This window comes from Hemiscyllium ocellatum, chromosome 17, assembly GCF_020745735.1.
Source record: "Hemiscyllium ocellatum isolate sHemOce1 chromosome 17, sHemOce1.pat.X.cur, whole genome shotgun sequence".
NCBI lineage: Eukaryota > Metazoa > Chordata > Chondrichthyes > Orectolobiformes > Hemiscylliidae > Hemiscyllium > Hemiscyllium ocellatum.
In genome coordinates, this window is record NC_083417.1 from 63,860,480 (window position 1) to 63,870,302 (window position 9,823).

The 9,823-nt window shown below is 38.1% G+C and overlaps 1 long non-coding RNA gene across 1 annotated transcript; it reads right to left on the bottom strand.

The window, feature by feature from the left end:
• Positions 1-4,287: 4,287 nt before the first annotated feature.
• On the bottom strand, positions 4,288-9,582 carry LOC132823797 (uncharacterized). The gene is made up of 4 exons (XR_009645589.1): positions 9,528-9,582; positions 6,971-7,063; positions 4,831-5,064; positions 4,288-4,648 (listed from the first exon to the last, which is right to left on the bottom strand). It is a non-coding gene; the product is annotated as an uncharacterized LOC132823797 (long non-coding RNA).
• Between the last annotated feature and the right edge of the window lie 241 nt (positions 9,583-9,823).

The window sequence follows — 9,823 nt, forward strand, 5'->3', positions numbered from 1 at the left end:
GTTGGAAAATTAGATACTCAATTGACTTGATGGTAGGAAGCACAGGGTAATAGTGGAAGGATGTTTGTTTTACTGGAGGCCTGTAACTAGTGGTGTGCCTCAGGTGGGGGTGCTGGGCCCATTGGTTTTGTTGACTATATTAATGATTTTTGGTAAGAATGTACAAGGCATGATTAATAGGTTTGTAGATGACATTAAAATAGTGTTATTATGCACAGGGTGGAAGGTTATCAGAAAATGCAGCAGGATATTGATCAGTTGGGGAAATGGGCCAAGAAATGGCAAATGAAGATTAATATGGATAAGTGTGAGGCGTTGCATTTTAGAAAGTCAAATCAAGGTACGAGTTTCATGGTGAATGGTTGAGCCTTAAGGAGTGTAGTGGAACGGGGGAACTTGGAACTCAAGTTTCACAGTTCTCTGAAAATGAAGTCATGGGGAGACAGGGTAATGAAGAATGCTTTTGGCACACTTGCCTTCATCAGTCAAATCATTGAGTATAGACGTTCGAAAGTTATGTTGCAGTTGTATAGGACATTAGTGAGACGGTGTTTGGAGTATTGTGTTCAGAATTGGTTACCTTGCTGTAGGAAGGATGCTATTAAACTGGAAATCGAGTAGAAGAAATTTACGAGGACGTTTCTAGGACTCAACTGTCTGAGTTATAGGGAGAGTTTAGACAAGGTATGGCATTTTTCTTTCAAGCACAGGAGACCTAGGGGCAATCTTTTAGAAGTGTATAAGGTTGTGTGACGCATGGGTAGGGTGAATGTATTCAGTCTTTTTTTTCCAGGGTTGGATAATCGAGGACTACAGAGCATCACTTTAAGTTTACAGGAGAGAGAATAAAAGGGAACCTGAGGGGCAACATTTTTACACAGAGGGTAGTAAGCAGATGGAGTGAGCTGCAAGTGAAAGTTGTTCTGGTGTATACATTAACAACATTTAAAATGTAGATCGATAAACACATGGATAGGAAAGGTGTAGAAATATCCACTTTACTCTGGGATAGTGAAATCCGCTGATTCATGATCTTTAGAGAGAAATAAAAAGGGACTATAAAGCAACTCTTGAATAGGTACATGGAAGATAGTACAATGAAGGGCATATATTAAAGTAGGATAAAAGGTCAGCACAACATCGAGGGCTGAATGGTCTTTACTCTGTCATACAGTTCTATTTTCTATAAGGATAGGTGTCAAGTGCGAGGAAGTGGAGTTAGTGTAGATGGACATTTTTTTGTGGCATGGATCAGTTTGGACCAAAAGGCCTGTCTCCATGTTGTAGGACACTGTAACTATTTATACACAGTCAGTCAGTGTGGCATTTTATAAATTCCCACTGTGGAAATAAAACCAATCTGGCTGCAAATTGAAATACAAACAGACTTGAAACGTAGCCTCACACCTAAAATGTATTGTCTGACTTGATGTATGACCTTTATTCTGATCAAGTCTGAATTTATCTTGGAGTAGTAACTTAAAAGAAATTCTGGGACTTCCATATTAATCAATCGAAAGCTGCAACTCCACTCTAACTGATTAAAGACTTTATCGCCATCTCGGTTTGTTCAATATATTCACACAAACTATGTGACCCTTTGACCTTTTACTTCTAAATTCTGTGCCCGATGTATTCTCTCTTCCCAGCTGCCTGAGGAAGGAGCTGCGGCTCTGAAAGCGTGTGGTTTCAAATAACTCTTTTGTAATACAACCCAGTGTCATGTGATTTTTTTTGCTTTCGAGAAGCGACTACTGGAATTGCTTTGAAGTATTGGCCCACAAAGAGTTACACGGAGACGATAATGGTTGCTAATCACAACTCCAAACTTTTATTGACAGTTCAAAAATCAAAATGTAAGTGTATTTTGATATTGTTAATTATTGCAGCCCTGTCACTTTCAGATGATGTACCTCCCAATGAAAAATCAACGTGATTAACTAAGTATCAACATGAGCAGCAGTACAACTGCGATGGACTGAATGTGAATTTTCCTTTTGTTGCTTGTATTCTTCCACGCTTCCATGACTTGTACTTAAGTTTGTCTAAGCAACGTTTTTTTTTGTGCCAAATGTGCTATGAAGTGATGTGATCCAAATATTACTAGCAGACTGCGGAGGCCCCATACATATCTTTAACCTATAGCAAATAAGACATTAATAAGGTAAAGGCATACAACTGCAACAATGGTCCAAACGCAAGAAGAAGGGAAGCTTAGCTGGAATTGAACAGCCTGGAGAGCTTTCACAGTAAAATATATTTATGGTTTGTAAGTGGGAAAAGAATATTACATTTTTCAACTCAAGGCAACAGAAATATAATCTAGACAGAGAGACAACAGTAAATTGTTCCACCACCCTTCCTTGCTAACTCTTTCCTAAAATGAGTGAGTTGGTAAACTCATCATATATCAAGTTCACCACACAAAAGTGTTCCTGAATAGGATTTTCTCAGAGTCTACGTCATTATAAAAAATAACTAGATTTCAAAAGAACTGCAGATGTTCGAAGACAATACTCCATTCCACAAATTTCTCTGTGTGTGTGTGTGTGTGTGTGTGTGTCTGCATATGTATTGAGTGCTTTCTGAATAAGAAGAGTAAATGGGGCAATTTTGATTTACTATGCTTTGTTTTTCCTTGAACGGTCACTTGGGCAAAGTGTGTTAAAATTAATACACTGCAGAATTTTCATTTTTCTTGTTTCTCCTCATTGTGTTTGCTATTTCTTTAATAGTTTTATTAAGAATGCATATTTGCATACAATCTGACACGTATCAATACCTGCTTCTTGTTCAAAGTAAATTCTCCTGGGCATAGAGTATCAATTTGTTGTTGAGTAAAGGAACATTGCGGACTTGTTCTCAGTGCTGAACATTTTATTGTCTATAAATTATATAATTGATGAAATCCAAACATGGGTGCATTTAAAAATGGTATACAATTGGAAGATTATGATTAGGAAATGAAAATAGTTCACCACTCCACCATCAGTCAGGGCAGTTTGAACAAGAAAATGTTTCGACTAAAAATGGAAATTGGTGATATAAGTTGAAGCGTTCACACATTCTCATCTATATCAGGAAAGCATTTCGAAAGTTTCACAAAGACATATGCAAAATGGAATGTCTGTCGGATGTGAACTGCAAGTGTGTTTCTAATAACACCGAAATGTAGATGAGACAAGATTGCTACTATTCATCACAAGACACATTTTCACTATTCTGCAATACACAAAATTAAATTTAGCATAATGTATTGATGCTTTGAAGCTGAATGACTGAACCGCATCCGTTGTTTCACTTGATTAGCAACTCACAATTTTCAATATTAATTCTGTGGGTGGTTAAGGCAATAAGGTTAAAATGACGCAGCCTTCTGTAGAACTAACAGTTCGCCCACACATTGACCTTTTATGTGCTTTGTTGTTTGTAAAGATGCACCACCACTTCAGTTAATGCATTGTCAACTTGCTTCGATGTTGCAACAGTAAACTGCCATTGGAAAATCTACTGTGGTAAAATTTTTAAAAAAATACCATTGGTGGACAACTGTGCAAATTCTGTTGAAAGCCTCATGGGCTCAAAACGGATCGTATTTTATTCTCTCTGGTTGTATCTTTAAATTAACAGCAGTTTAAATAGGTACATAACATAGGTTGATTCCACCGATTCTTTATAATGGCAAGTGACCTCAAATTTACTGGCTGTTGCAAGCAGAATACATGAAGAATTATTTATAAGATGAAGATGAAAAAACTGTACTGTTGAGGAAATAGCACAGCTGAGACTATTTGAGTAGCTCTTTAAAAATGTCTGAACCCATAAGATATTTAATATTTTGTGATGCCACGTGGATAGTTGTCAGCTCAGTGGCTGTATAACATTAGCAAAAAGGAAATTGGCATCTCCATTCAGGGCATACATGGATTATTCCAAAGACTTAACCTTCAACAATTTCATATTCAATAACGTGAACGAGATTGACAATCACAATACAGCAAAGCACCACAGAACTCAAAACACTCAAGTGGGAACATGACTCATCAAGAGAAAACAGCCAATGTTGATTTGTAGTAGGTCGTATGGATTCTGTATTTACTGAATTTCGACCTATGCCCAATAGAGCTAATGTTGTAGCATTACACAGTCACACTTAGAGAAACGTATTGGCTGAATATAAGTTTTAATAGATTCGGTAAGGTTTGGTTCAGAAAAACAGTTAAAACACTTTTAAACAAATACTTGATTTTTATACTGTAGATAACATTCTGTATAACGATATCACTGCATTGTTACATCAAGTAGAATCATACGGTATGCAGAAGCCTGAGTTGACATTACAGATAAATGAAAGCAAAATTTCTTGTGGATGGGTGGTAGTTTTCCTACCGCTGTGCAAGGAGGTTGGAGTCGGGTCCCAACTACTTCAGTGGATGTGTAATGCCATTTCGGAAGAACTGGATTATAAAATATCAGCACCAATCTCATAACATTTGTATCTAAATATTTGTTCCCGATAATTTTGTTTCTATGTAGACCGTGTGTTTTTTTTTCTACAAATGGGTGTATTCTGAAATTCATTCTTCATTTTTCTGCATTCTCGTTTTCTCTGTGCAATCATCTCATCAAAGGCTAGTACTCGTTCAGTCTGCAAATCCAATGTTTGGCAATGTCAATTATGTATCATTTTATGCAGTGTTTCGAAGTAATTACCAGAAAAACTATCAAACGCCGATTTTCTAAACAGCGTTAAAGTCCACAAAAACGCATTTCCTTCGTTATTACATGAATGTTAATGGTACTTCAGTGATATAAGTCAGTAAGGCCTACCTTGGCGGATATATATTTTTCTTTTCACATTATTGTCGTAACGATTTCTTGTCTCTGCTCAAATCCAACGCAGCACAATGCACGATTTCAGTTGCTTCTCCCTGCATGTGTCAGAATCCAAATATTTGCTTTCCAGCAAATTGCGACGAGTAAACAACAGTTGACCAGGGTTCAAGATGAGGTGCACAAACCATATATGTTCGCACAATTCGTCTTATTGGAGCATTGTGATCCCTGCAGTCAATACATCATTCTGTCAATGCTCATGCCACAGGGTGATATTATTGACACGAGCAGCAGATTTACAACATTAAGATTTTTTCTTTCCTCACAACTGAAGCATGGATGTATCTACAATCAGTTGTCACCTGAACATATCTTTCAGGAACCTGGCAATATTCCTTGAATGATTAAAGGATCGTCAGTTATCAGGTACATTCCTCATCATGGTTTGAAAGAGTCACTAACAGCTGGCCAATATTTAGAGAATAGACATGAACTGTTCTGGCATGATGTTGTTATACTATTTCCGTTAAAACATTTCTTTTCTTTACAATTTCAACATCTACCTAAAGGAATGAATGAACATATTAGCTCTTCTGTGTATTTTGGCCCATTTGTACATTTGTTTGTCTGCAGCAAACAAAACGTAATAATATTTTAAATGTTTATTTAGTTCCCATATTCGTGATTGCAAATATACATTCATTGTTAAGGCAATGCGAAGAGTAGCTTACAAGTCTGGACGGCACAAAGGTATTTGAAATGCTACACCGTATACAAAGTAGCAGTAACGTTTTCTTTGCATATTTCTTGAAATATTAGGGAATAATTTTGGAGACTAAGGGAAACCATCTCACTCTTTAAACTTCTTTACTGCGCAGACTTCTGGCATTGGTATCCTGCCTGATTTTTATATGACTCAAGGGAAAGATTCGCCTAGTTCTCTCTTAAACGTAGCAAAGCAAGTCGTTAGAACTGCATAATAGTAAGTGGATAATAGTAAGTGGATAATAGGCACCTGAAGACAGCTCGAACACTCAATATTCTAATTTACCGCCTCAGCTGCATATTCTTCCAATGCAGTACATATTCCTTAATTTTTGAGACACTAAAATCTATTTTACCATTCAACATACTCAGAGCACGCTGGGGCAGGTCAGTGCAAAGGTTCTCACATTTCTGCTTAACGTAGTTGTAGGTAATCGACTGACACTCTGCTGAGACACTACCTTTCTATTCAAAATTCCCCCGGCCACCACAAACAATCTCCAGTATGTACCCCATCATGCCCAGTCAGCGCATCGCCAATTTCTCAAAGGCGAATAGAAATAAAGAATAAATATTGAACTTTTTCACAAAGCCCACGACAGGAGAATGAATACAATGTCTTTTGATACAGGGATAGGGGGAGCTGGTATAGAAACTCGGCCATATTGATTTTGTAAACTGCATCAGGTTGAGATGTTGTATTGTTTTTTGTTGCTCTTTGTCCTTATATCCCAACTGGCAGCACTTTCGAGCAAAGTTCCCGAACGCCAGGAACATTGCTTCAGTAACCACACACCCAATAACTGCAAAGTGAAATGGTATTCCGACACGAGCTACAAGGTTGAAACAATGATTACATTATGGCGAATGTTGAATGAAAAGGCCTTAGCGTTGATTAGCAAATCTGATGCTTTCAGTATATCTGTTCAAATTGCATTAAGACGAGACAGAAAAACACAGGTAATATTTGAAGTAACGTCTTCATAAAATAAACTAGGCATTCGGGAATAATCTATGAAAGAGATTGTTGTTTAAGCAATTTCATAATATTAGCAGAGTGAATTCAATGAGAGAGGGACAGATTATATGTAATCAGATGATTTAATCAGTTTCTTCTCTTTTTATAGATATATGTCTTTAAGTAATTTTCCGGTAATTAGCAGTATTACTTCTTGAAGCATAACTTCACTCATTGTGTGTTCTATACTGGGAGATGTTCGAGTGCAAGCATCGGGATAGCAATTCTTTATAACTGCCTTGGTGTAAAGATAACAGGCAATGGGAACAAAAACAAACAGAAAATTATGAACGATAAACAGATGCGTAAGTATATTTATGTCGATTATAAAGCATTTATTAACACGCTTACCTTCATTGCTCGCATCTTTGAATATGAGTGTTGAGACGTCATTTTGAGGTTATTTGACGTTGGCGAGGCGTCTCCTGGACAGTTCTGGTCGCCCTGTTGAAGGGAGGATATCATCAAACTGGAGAGGGTTCAGAAAAGATTTACGAGGCTGTTGCTAGGAATAGAACGTTTGAGTTACAGGAAGAGGCTGGATAGACTGGGACATTTTTCACAGGAATATAGGAGGTTGAGGGATGGCAAGACAGCGGGGTTTTTTTCGAATCATGAGGGGTAAACACACGGTAATTGGTAGGTGACAATTTCCTATGGTGGGGGATTTCAAGACTTGGAGGCATTTTCTAAGGTGTGAGGCGAAAAATTTTAAAAGGAATGTGGGGGCACACTGTTACACAGAGAAGATTTCGTGTGTGAAATGAGTTTCCAGGGGAAGTGGTGAACTGAGGTACAGTTACAATGATTAAAAGGCATGAATCAGAAATGTTTGGAGTGATATGAGCCAAGACCAGGCGGGTGCGGCTATTATAATTTGGGTTTATGGCTTGTATCGGCTGGCTGGGGTCTGTTTACGTGCTGTATGAGTTTTACTGTTATTGACTTGGTGTATAAAAGGAAAGAATGTTTGCAAAGAATGACTAATAGTTGGTGATTTAAAGTATTGACAAGAAAGTGCCTTCAATTTTAATGTTTGCCTTACTATATTACAAAAGATTTCCGTGAACACTCTTCCTGAACAGTAATAGCCACAAAGTTTACGCTTGAGATTTGTATAAATTGTACAGGAAGGTGAGTCTCTTTCTTGCACTGTTAGCTTCCTACTTCAGGGATTATGTGTCGCAGCACCTGAAGTCTGCAGTGAGCTAGGAAAGGTGAACAGATATATGTGGTGTCACTTGGGATAGGTTGGATCTCAACCAAAGAGTTGGAAACTCCATACAGCCCATCGGGGTTCTTTGCATTAGTTATACGTATCACTATTGAGTTCTCAATATCATTTTTATATCAGGTGATCTGAGTTCCGACGGATGAAATGCAACTGTTTCACACGCGACCATCAGAGACAACAGTGGAATTCATTTCAAGTGGCCTGCAGGCAATCTACAGTGAGCTTGGGGTCGCTGAGTTGTAGAAAACAAACCAAGTTATTACCGTATTTTAACGTGGGAAATTGAATATAATTCAGATTAATATTTGGTAGTTTTATGATTAGAACACCATTCGAAAGTGATGCTTCTGTCATTTTAATGTTTCTCACATCATCTGCACCTATGAATTCCATGGGCACGCCAGCATGCGATGAATTTCATGACAGCTGCATTTTCCTAGCTGTCAATTCGGAACAGGGATCACTGGAGTCGATAAGTTAACTCTGTTTTCTCTGCACCGACACTGCCAGACTGTCTGAGTTTCTCCAGCAACTTCTGCTTTTGCTTCAGATTTCCAGCATGCATAACTCTTTGATTTAAATTTTGATAGCGCTGGGGTTAGGTAGAGCATCAAAATAGACCAACAGTCGTCTCTGCACTGGGGGAAGCACATTATTATAGATGATTTTCAATTATGATATGTTTACAACTTGTCCAGAATTTCCTCAGTTGTGCACATATTACATAATGTGCATAATAAGTATGTTATATTTGGAGGTCTAATTAATCAGATTAAACTTCATTTGTTTTCGAGTTTCGAGAAAATTTGTAGCTCAGGTTGAGTTTCTGGATGTCGGTTTGCTCGCTGAGCTGGAAGCCTAATTTTCATTTATTTCTAGTGCTCTGAGTCCGGTTTTATTTGTCTACCACGACACCACGAAAGGTGAAAGTACAATTTATCTGAAAATGTGCTGATATTCATGCTTTAGCTGACAAAAAAAAACGCAACACAATAATCATAAAAGCAAAACATAGTACTGCGGTTGCTGGAAATCCGAAACTAGCATGGAAATGGCTGGAGAAATTCAGCAGGTCTGGTGGCATCTGTGGAAATAAACAGATATGACTCTTCGTCAGTACTCAACCCTGCTTCTCTCTCCACAGATACACCATTTAAATCACAATAGAACGCTATTGTGATGCATGATCAACAGTTCTTAGTACTGGTGATTGTCACCTACCATTCCCGCATCAGTGTGATCCGATACTTCTTGGAATACTGTACAGTACTGAAGTCCAAAATCTTAGATAGTCGCTTGCAGCAAGCATAGGAGTGCACTCCCTTCATGTCTAGCACAAAATTGCTTTCTGGCATGGTCGGGAATTCGGAATCAATTCTGGCCCTGTTTCCACCAATGCTCATTTATCGAAGAATCCTCCCCAGAGGGTGGGGAAGAAGCTGATCAAGGCGATATGCTTCCTCTGGATGCAAATACTTCTTTAGGTTTTTGAATAACACCGAAAACAGCGTGTTCCTCAGCTGCCAGAAAATAGGGTCATAGATAATTTAATTGTACTGGGCAAAGCATGCAGATCGAGGAGGGAGAAAAGATGTTATATTGCAGAATTATGTTTCCATAAATAAATATGCTATAAATTTATTTAGGTATGGTAATGATCAAAGAGGTATTTACCTGTGCAAATAATATCCCTGAGAATCAAGTATCGGAAAACCATACTCGCTTTTCATTCTGAACACTAAATTTAATTGATACCTGTCAACACTAGCAGCGAGACTGCAACATTGAAAGATAACTTCCGGTTAGAGTTCCGTCTCTTGTGAGGCTTATGACGTTTGTCTTCCTGTAACTGCGGCTTCTGCAAATTGGCTTCTTTTGTTAGGCCTAATCTTTGCATTGACACTGAAAGTCATGCGTTGTTGACAGAAGGGGGAAGAATTCGGCAACTAAACATGGTGCGTCACATTAGT